Consider the following 10,584-nt stretch of genomic DNA (forward strand, 5'->3'; position numbering starts at 1 on the left):
TGGCTGCTTAGAAGCAATGTTGGAAATATTTATATACATATGATAGGTTGCCTGTGGAGTTCTGCTTGCTACTTCTATTGCATTCCAGAAATATTGATTTCATTTTCCTCTAGTATACCTGTATACGATAAAATCAGGTGCCCTCGATTTTATGGGCTCGAAGGCTCACATCAAGGAAAGGCTCGCGTCGAAGAAGGGACCCACTATGGACCGGGTTCGAGCCCGAGGACAGAACACGAGGCTCGGAGATCTAAGTGTCCGAGGAACGTCGGAGCCTAGTATGACCAACCCCGAGATAATGCCGTTATGGATTTGTAACAGAATGAGCAAGATTCATGCCACGTCCCCAAGATCGTGGCATAAATTCCGGAATAGATTTATACGAGTTAGTACTAATCCGTACTAGGCGGTTAGACAGCTGTCCTAATAAAATTCCTTACTGTAAATAGAAATGTACCTTATTTAGGATTCCTCTATTATATAAAGGGGACCCCAATCATTTGTATCGATCCTCAATCATTTGGCAAAGAATATACTCTCTTACTTTCTTGCTCAGATTTCATCAGAATTGTCCTTTAACTTTATCTTTTCCTACTTTATTGTTCTTGACCTACCTCGAGGCCACTTTAGCTCGAGTTCGAGACTGGCTTACATACTGGTTTGATTTTACTTCCTTCATTTCTACACTAGATTTCTTGGTTATTAATTAGTATTGAACTAAATCACGTATCTTTAAAACCATTAACAAATTTAATTGTTACTCGTATTTTCAAGGTAAACAGTTTGGCGCCCACTGTGGGACTAAAGATAATAGTGGTTATTTCAGTACTGATTCTGATAACACATGTTATTTTCACACTTGTTTTTGTCAAATATTCTCTGCTTTCAGGTTAAAATATGTCAAACTCACAAAACGCGCCTGTGCATTGCGATGATGGTCTTAGATTTCATGGGGAAAATGACAATGTAGCTGCTCCGGGAGACGGTGTACCATCGATTAACCCTGGGAAAATTTCAAATGTGGAACCAGTCGATGTTAGTTCACACATTGCTTTAAATGTAGATTTAGGCGCAGATCCCGGGGGAAGTGTACGCATGGAAGTCAGATCTGGTGGCCAAGGAACACAGGGTATATGAGACAGGGGAGTCAGCCTCGAAGTGATATTCAAGATGTTGCAAGCTCAACAAATTGTTATCGCTCAGCTTCAAAGTCAGCACAAAACTCCAAGTATAGTCGAACCAGAAAACACTTGACGTACTGAGCTGATACCGGAAAGATCAAACGGTAATGGGTCGGGGACTGATCCCACAATTATGAGGATGCTCGAGGAACTCACCAAGAGAATCGAGTCTGGGGAGAAGAAGATTGAGGATAATGATAAAAAAAATGGAGACTTATAACTCCCATGTTGATCAAATACCGGGGGCACCCCGGGTCTTGAAAGGTTTGGATGCCAAAAAATTCATACAAAAGCCATTCCCTCTGAGTGCGGCTACGAAGCCCATTCCTAAAAAGTTTCGCATGCCCGATATACCTAAATACAATGGAACAACCGATCCTAATGAACATATTACCTCATACACTTACGAGATTAAAGGAAACAACTTGAATGATGATGAGATCGAATCAGTATTGTTGAAATTTTTTTGGGGAAACTTTGTCAAAGGGATCCATGATTTGGTATCACAACTTTTCCCCGAACTCTATCGATTCATTTGCTATGTTAGCAGATGACTTCGTGAAAGCACATGCCAGGACCATAAAGGTGACGACAAGGAAATCAAATATTTTTAAAATAAGACAAAGGAACGATGAGATGCTAAGGGAGTTTGTATCCCAGTTTCAAATGGAACGAATGGAATTACCACCGGTCTCGAATGATTGGGCAGTACAAACTTTTATGCAGGGTTTGAACGAGCGGAGTTCGATCGCGTCACGACAATTGAAGCACAATCTGATCGAGTACCCAGCTATAACTTGGTCAGACGTACATAATCGTTACTAGTCGAAGATCAGGGTCGAGGATGACCAGTTAGGAGCCCCCTCGGGTTCATTTCATCCTAATAGATTGGTAGTTAAGGCCCCGAGGGATACTGATAGGGAACCAAGATCAAACAAGGAACGATATCAGCCATATGTCGATCGGAGAAACAATGGTTCGGGGCATAACATTCCTCGGAACGATCGAAGAAATGATCGAGGTCAAAGCTCTTGGGGACTTATGGGTAAGAATGGTTTTGATAAACATACCGACCCCGCTGAAGCACCTTGGTTGTTGGAGTATAATTTCAGCGTAGATGCATCGGGGATCGTGTCGGCTATTGGAAGGATCAAAGACACCAGGTGGCCCATGACAATACAAAATGATCCTTCTCAAATGAATCCAAACTTGATGTGTAAATATCATGGCACACATGGCCATAGGACCAAAGACTGCAGGCAGGTGAGGGAGGAAGTAACTTGATTGTTCAACGAGTGTCATATTCGAGAATTTCTCAGTGATCGATCTAAGAACCACTTCAGGGAAAGAGATGCAAACAGAAAAACAAGCAAGAAGAACCGTAATATGTGATTCATATGATCGTTGGCGGTGTCGATGTTCCTCAAGGGCATGTATTCAAATGCACCAAGGTGTCGATCACCAGATAAAAACGGACTCAGAGTTATGTTCCTGAGGGCGTCCTATCATTCAATGATGAGGAAGCGGAAGGTATATCTCAGCCGCACAATGACGCCCTAGTAATTTTTATTTTGTTAAATAAATTCAAGTTAAACGTGTTCTAGTGGATCCAGGTAGCTCAACAAACATAATCAGATCGAGGGTCGTAGAGCAGCTTGGACTATAGGACCAAATTGTACCTATATCTCGAGTCTTAAATGGCTTCAACATGGCAAGCAAAACAATGAAGGGAGAGATAATCCTACTAGTGAACGTGGTCGGAACCATTCAACTTACAAAATTCCATGTCATCGAAGGCGACATGAGATACAATGCACTACTTGAGGGGCCATGGATTCACAACATGAGGGCAGTACCTTCGACCCTTCATTAGATGATGAAATTTCCAACAGTGGATGGTGTGAAAACGGTTTACGGAGAACAACACGCTACAAAGGAGATATTTACGGTCGAGGAGGTGACTCCGGCGCCAGTGCCTTTGACCTCGAAAAAATCGAGTGCCAAAGATAAGGAGACAGCGAAATAGAAATCACCGTCCCCAGCCTCGACCAAATCGGGTGAACAGGTAATCAAAGAAGAAGAAGAGGATTTTCTTACTCATCGAACTTTTGTCGTTCCCGAAGAATCAGATGCAACCACTTCAACGGTTGAGGAACTGGAATAGGTCATAGTGATCGAGTACATGCCCGAGAAAAAGGTATACATGGGAACGAGGTTATCCCCCAAACTCAGGAAAAAACTCATTCAATTTCTTATCGATAACATGGATTGTTTTGCTTGGTCCCATTTAGGCATAACAGGGATCCCACCAAAAATAACAATACACCGGCTAAGCCTCGACCCCAGGTTCAAACCAATAAAGTAAAAAAGAAGGCCCCAGACCGAGGTGAAGCATGCATTCATAAAGGATGAGGTAACTAAACTTCTCAAAATAGGATCTATTCGGGAGGTAAAATACCCCGAATGGTTAGCCAACGTAGTTATAGTCCCTAAAAAGGGAAACAAACTTAGAATGTGCGTAGATTACAAGGATTTAAACAACGTATGCCCTAGTGACTCTTTTCCATTGCCTAACATCGATCGTATGATCGATTCCACGGCCGGCCACATGATCCTTACCTTTCTCGACGCCTACTCCTGGTATAATCAAATTTAGATGAGCCCGAAGGACCAGGAGAAGACCTCGTTTATCACTAAGTTTGGAACATACTGTTACAATGTAAAGCCCTTTAGGCTAAAAAATTACTGGAGCTACATACCAACGCCTAGTTAACAAAATGTTCGAGGAACAAATGGGTAAATCAATAGAAGTTTACATTGACGATACATTGGTTAAGTCCCTGCACGTAGAGGGCCATTTAATCATTTGCAGGAAATATTCAAAATCTTGAGGAAGTAAAACATGAAGCTTAACCCAGAAAAATGTGCCTTCAGGGTCGGTTTAGGCAAGTTCCTCGGCTTCATGGTATCAAATCGAAGGATCGAAATCAACCCTAACAAGATCAAGGCCATCGAAGATATCACTATCGTAGATATTGTGAAAGCCATACAAAGGTTAACAGGACGGATAGCTGCCTTGGGTCGATTCATTTTGAGGTCATCGGATCGAAGCCACGGGTTTTTTTCCTTGCTAAAAACGAAAAAGGATTTCGCATGGACCCCGAAATGTCAGCAAGCATTGGAGGAATTGAAGTGATATTTATCGAGCCCACCTCTTCTTCACACTCCGAAGGTGGATAAAAAGCTTTACTTATATTTTGCAGTGTCCAAGATAGCGGTAAGTGGGGTACTAGTTCGAGAAGAATAAGGTACGCAATTCCCTGTTTATTATGTAAGTCGTACTTTAGGAGATGCTGAAACTAGATACCCACACTTAGAAAAATTAGCACTTGCATTAATAAGCGCATCTAAAAGACTAAAGCCATATTTTCAGTGTCACCCAATATGTGTGTTAACCACTTATCCTCTCCGAAATGTTTTGCATAAGCCTGAATTATCAGGCCGATTGGCCAAATGGGCAGTCAAACTTGGCGGGTACGATATCGAATATCAACCCCAGAACGCCTATCAAGTCTCAAATCTTAGCTGACTTCGTGGCCGATTTTACACCAACCCTCATGCCCGAAGTGGAAAAAGAACTTCTACTAAAATCGGGTACATCGTTGGGGGTATGGACCGTCTTCACAGACGGTGCCTTGAATGTGAAAGGGTTCAGGCTTGGCATCATTTTAACCCACATACAGGTGGTACTATTAGACAATCTATTAAAACTTCTAGGTTGAATAATAATGAGGCCGAGTATGAGGCCATAATTGCAGGTCTCGAGCTAGCTAAAAGCCTAGGGGTAGAAGTCATTGAATCCAAGTGCGATTCCCTGTTGGTTGTAAATCAAGTAAACAAAAGATTTGAAGTTTAAGAGGATAGGATGCAAAGATATTTAGACAAATTCAAGTAACCTTGCATCGCTTCAAGGAGTGGACTCTAGATCATATGCTTCGAGAACAAAATAGTAAGGCCGATGCACTTGCCAACTTGGGGTCATCAGTTGAAGACGATGACATTGTCCCAGGGACCGTCGTCCAGTTATCGAGATCTATGGTCGAAGAGGGTCATGCTGAGATAAATTCTACAAGTTTGACTTAGGATTGGAGGAATAAGTATATCGAGTATTTGAAAAAATGGAAAACTCCCATCGGATCACAAAGAGTCAAGGGCTCTATGGACCAAGGCTGCTAAGTTCACGTTGGATGAAGATGGAACATTATACAAAAGGATGTTCGATGGACCATTGGCGTTATGTTTAGGGTCGAGGGACACCGATTATATTCTACGAGAAGTCCACGAAGGCACTTGTAGGAATCACTCCGATGCCGAGTCTTTGATTCACAAAATTTTTAGAGCAGCGTATTACTAGGATAACATGGAAAAAGATACTAAGGAGTTTGTTAAAAAATGTGATAAATATCAAAGGTTCACACCGATGATTCATCAGCCCAAAGAGAAACTTCAGTCAGTCTTGTCCCCATGGCCTTTCATGAAATGGGGAATGAATATCGTCAGCCCTCTACCAACGGCCCAGGTAAAGCTAAATTCATTTTGTTTATGACTGACTACTTTTCTAAATAGGTGGAAGCACGGGCCTTCAAAAAGGTCAGAGAAAAAGAAGTTATTGACTTCATTTGGGACCACATCGTGTGTCGATTCGGGATACCTGCCAAAATGGTATGCGACAACGGCAAGCAATTCATCGGCATCAAGGTAACGGAGTTCCTCGAAGCACACAAAATAAAAAGGATTTTATCAACGCCATATCATCCGACCGGGAATGGACAGGCCGAGTCAACAAATAAAACCATCATTCAAAACTTATAGAAGAGGTTGGACAATGCAAAAGGAAAATGGAGAGAAGTTCTACCCGAGGTTCTTTGGGCGTATTGAACAACATCGAAGTCCAGCATGGGGGCGACCCCATTCTCGTTAGTATACGACTCCGAGGCCTTGATTCCGGTCGAGGTTGGGGAACCCAACACCAGATTTCCACATGCATTAGAGGAGTCAAATCGCGAGGCTATGAATACCAGCCTCAAACTACTAGATGAAAAATGAGAAGTCACAAAGAATCGAGAGATATTATAATAGAAGGACTAACCTTCAACACTTCATAATCGGGGACTTAGTTACTCTCACCCCCAATACTCGAGATCCGAATGAAGGGAAACTAGGCCTGAATTAGGAAGGACCGTACCGAGTCACCGGATTTGTCAGTAAAGGATTTTACAAACTCGGCATGATGGAAGGCGAACAATTGCCAAATAATTGGAATGTATCACTACTCAAACGGTATTACTGCTAAGGTATGATCTTCTCCTTTTTTCATTTGAATTCAAGACTAACTCGTTGCAGGTGTTTGATCGAAGACATCGAGGGCACTTTTCTACACGAAGACCTTAGGTTTTAAAGCATGCGTTGCACTATTTTTCCCTTAGATCGGATTTTGTCTCGAATGGGTTTTTCTAGCAAGGTTTTTAACGACGTAACAACTATGTGCTACCTAAGAAGAATTCAACAGTATCTAAGGCTTTTTTACAATTAACCTCAAAAACTGGGGGGCATCACCCTTGAGGGTTTTATTTTCGAGGAAAATACTTCATGCCAGAGAGGGCCTCGGTAGGAAAACTTTATAATAGGCCAAACGGTCGGATGAACCGTGTCCATATAAAATAGTCGAGCCCCGATGGCAAAACATGTAAGCATGTATCAAATTATTCAAAGAAACATTCTTTCTATATCAAAACACTTTGTGTCTCAAAAAATTCTATTATTATACGAGCTACATACTTGTAATTCTATAAGAAACGGCTCAAGGGCCAAAACACAAACACATCTCGAATACTCGGGGGTTGACATCAACAATCAACATATTTGAGTCATCTAAAATCGAATTCATAAGATCTCAAAGAGGCATCCCCTCGACATAAAGGCCAAGGCCATTATACTCGGGTACTAATCTTTCGAACAAACTCAAAAGGAAATCGGGCAACAAGTCCAAGAGACATACCCAAAGGCTACGGCCATATTAAAGACTACAATCATATAAAAAAGGCTCGGTTGAAATAATGCGGCTTGGAGACGTCCGACTTCCGCCACAAGTTAAAGGCCTTCAAACACTTTGAAAAATCGGTTAAATAAGGCTAACCTCGGCAAAAGAAAATTAAAAAGGGCTTCGATAAAATCAGCCCTCGAATAATTTAAAGGCTTGGATAACGTCAGCCTTCGAAAAAGCCTCACGAGGTATTAACATGGACGGGTTCTGATCAATTGAATCCTCGAAAAACCCAACGGGCACAAAAAAACACATGCTAAGGCACAAAGAAATTTTCACTAAGTCTTTTAGCCGAAAAGAGGAAAAATTTATAGCCGTCTTAGAGGCTGAATTGGCCCAACTTAAAGAGCTAAGGGCCGACCTAAAAGAGCCTAAGGGCCGAAGCATGTAGAGTTCGAGACCTTGCTCTCACTCAACTCGAACTCAAAAGTCCCATCATCCCGAGCTCGTATCAAATCGACTTAAGCATAGCTCGAGGATTAACAAAAACCTTAAGAGGTATTCTATTATAAGTTCAAACATCGACTATTGATCACTAAAAAACCTAAGGGTTTGTTCTATTCTAAGTCCGAGGCAGTGTTCACTTAATCATTGAAGTTATAACATCAAAAAATTTCACAAAATGAAGACAAAGCAGAATTCAAATCGGAGATAAAACAAAGGGAATTCCTTATATTTATAAAGGGTATTTACAACACCTACGAGGGGCCTTACACAAAAACAAAGAAACAAAAAAGTCCCAAGGGCCTAATCTACTCTGGGAGCCGCATCTTCGGGAACCTCCTCCTCGAGGACTCCATCCTCATTTCCCTCGCTCTCGGAGCCACTAACAGAATCTTCATCATCGGAAGAAACGAGGAATCTGGCATCGGTTTCCATTGCCCTTGCTTGAGCTATCTCTTCAGTGAGGCCAAAACCTCGAGCATGGATTTCTTCAAGGGTATCTCTCTAGGATTGTCACTTTGGCCAAATCATTACTCCGTTTTTCCCAGTCAGAGGCCTCCCTTATCTCTTCTTGAACAGCCTCAGCATCCTTTAAGTACACGGCGATGGTTTTATCAGCCATGGCCTTCGTCCTCTCCACTTCGGCTCTGGCTTCAGCAACCTCAGCCCCGGCTTCAGCGAGTTTGACCTCGAGCTCCTCAATCTTCTTGGCCTGGGCCAGATTTTTCACTTTAATACCTCAGAGCTGAGTTTCAGCCGAGGTTAGTTGTGCTAGATCAACCTCTTGATCAGCAACAAGTCGATCTATATTCTGCTTCCATCGGTGGCAGTCAACCTTAACCTGATCGATCTCGCCCCGAAGCTACCCGATCATCTCCAACTTTTGCTGCAGCTGAGACATTGACGTGTTAGCCTCCACAGTAAGGCCAAGAAGACTATATTATTTCAAAATCATGGTTACCAACTTGTCTATCTCGGCCTCGTTTTTACGAGCTTTGGCCAAATCAGCCCGAAGGTCCTTGAGCTCCTCTTCATTTTGGTTATAAAGGAGCCTCAGGGCCTTCTCCTCATCCGAATTCCTGAGCTCGGCCTCACATTGGCTCAGCTCGGCCCTAAACTTGATGATGGCCTATACAAAAAACAAAGAGATATCAGTTAAGAGAAGGGGGAAAGAAAAATTTACAACAATAGTAGTGTTTACTCAAGAGAAGAGACGATGAGCCTCTTCAAAGAGGGTGGATACGTCATGAAGGTCGGCAGCATTATCAACCCTAGTGAAACAATCCTGAAAGGGATCTTCTTCGAGGACCTTGCTCGGGTCAGGCGTTCACAGAGCTCGAGCGTCCTTTATCGCCTCTTCGAAATAAGATGGTAGAGAAGGGGAGTGACCTATTGTCATGGCCCCAAGCTCCTCACTCAGGGTGTTCTGGTTGGCTTCGGGATTCTCGGCCCTTGCCCCCTCCGGTGTACTTGTTGAAGGCGGGGGAATGATCTCGATCTCAGGGGACTCGAGGGCTTTGCTTGAATCTTTCTTCGGACTTTCCTCACCATGAGGCAAGGTCTCCAGTTCGGAGGGCTTGGTGGCCTCGACCGGTTTCCTAGTTCGAGGCACCAGTGCCGATTATTTGCCCTCGTTTTCTTCTTCATCCAGAAATTGGAGGGCTGAATCTACATCGACATGGATAAGTTTCCTCTTTGGCTTTCGAGTAGGGGCCCTCTCATCCTAGGGGTCTTCGGGATTCGAAGCCCTTTTTATCTTGTTGTCTTTCCCTAATTTTGGAATTGGGGACTCGATTTCTTCCCCAGGCGGGGCTGGCCTCATTCTGTAGACATCTACCATGCCTGCATAGATAGGTATAAGTGTGAAAAACATCTCAAGTAAAAGAAAAGCATTAAAAACCTGGGAAAAGAACTAACCGTGGTGCTTGGCCTCCCATTTACCTCTCGATAAGTCACGCCATTTGCGCTCATCATATAAGGAGGTTGCAGCTAATTTTCGAACCTAGTCCTCGAGGTCGGGGATCACATGGGGCATCCAAACAACATCTGTAAAAAAGGTAAAGGCATTACGAAACGCAGAAGCGGAATATGAGAGGGTATTTGAAAAAGGACTTCACTTACGTTTGAAATTCCATTTCTCCAGGAATGGCATTTTTTCCCTAGGGATGATGTCTGAGGTCCTCACTCTGACGAACCAGCTCATCTAACCTCGGTCTTTGTCCTTGTCATTACTAGCAAAGAAGGCTTTGCTTGATCGACGTTAAAGCTTGATCAGCCCTCAAAAAAGCTGAGGCCGATACAGCCGAATGAGATGGTTGAGGGTAAACTCCAATCCCTAGGCCTTGCTAAAGAAGTAAAGCAGCATAATCACGATGCGCCAAAAGGAGGGATGGATCTGGCCAAGAGTAGCCTCATACCTTCTATAAAAGTCGATCATTACTGAATCAAGGGGACCCATTGTGAAGGGGTAAGTGTAAACACTTAAGAACCCCTCCACGTGAGTAGTGATGCTCTCCTCGGGGTCGGGGATCTGTACCACAAACTCGTCCCCCTAGCCACAGTCCTTTTTCATAGCCTTGAGATGCTTCTTCGATATCGAACTAATATATCGAGCATGTTCACATCGGCCTGGGATATTAGGAGGATTTTCAATGTTGAAATCTTTCTTTATTACACAGGGGCCTGGAATGATCTCGTGAAGGGTCGGTGCCACAAGTTTGGCCGGCCGGGAAGAGGAAGAAAAAGCCTTCTCTTTCTGAAGAACTATTTTAAAGGTTTTTGCCATGATTTTAAGTCAAGAGATGCGGAAGGTGGCAGAGCTTGGTGTTTCCGATACTAAAAAGGCGGATGAAGCAG

The sequence above is a fragment of the Nicotiana tabacum genome, chromosome 11 (genome assembly GCF_000715075.1).
Source record: "Nicotiana tabacum cultivar K326 chromosome 11, ASM71507v2, whole genome shotgun sequence".
NCBI lineage: Eukaryota > Viridiplantae > Streptophyta > Magnoliopsida > Solanales > Solanaceae > Nicotiana > Nicotiana tabacum.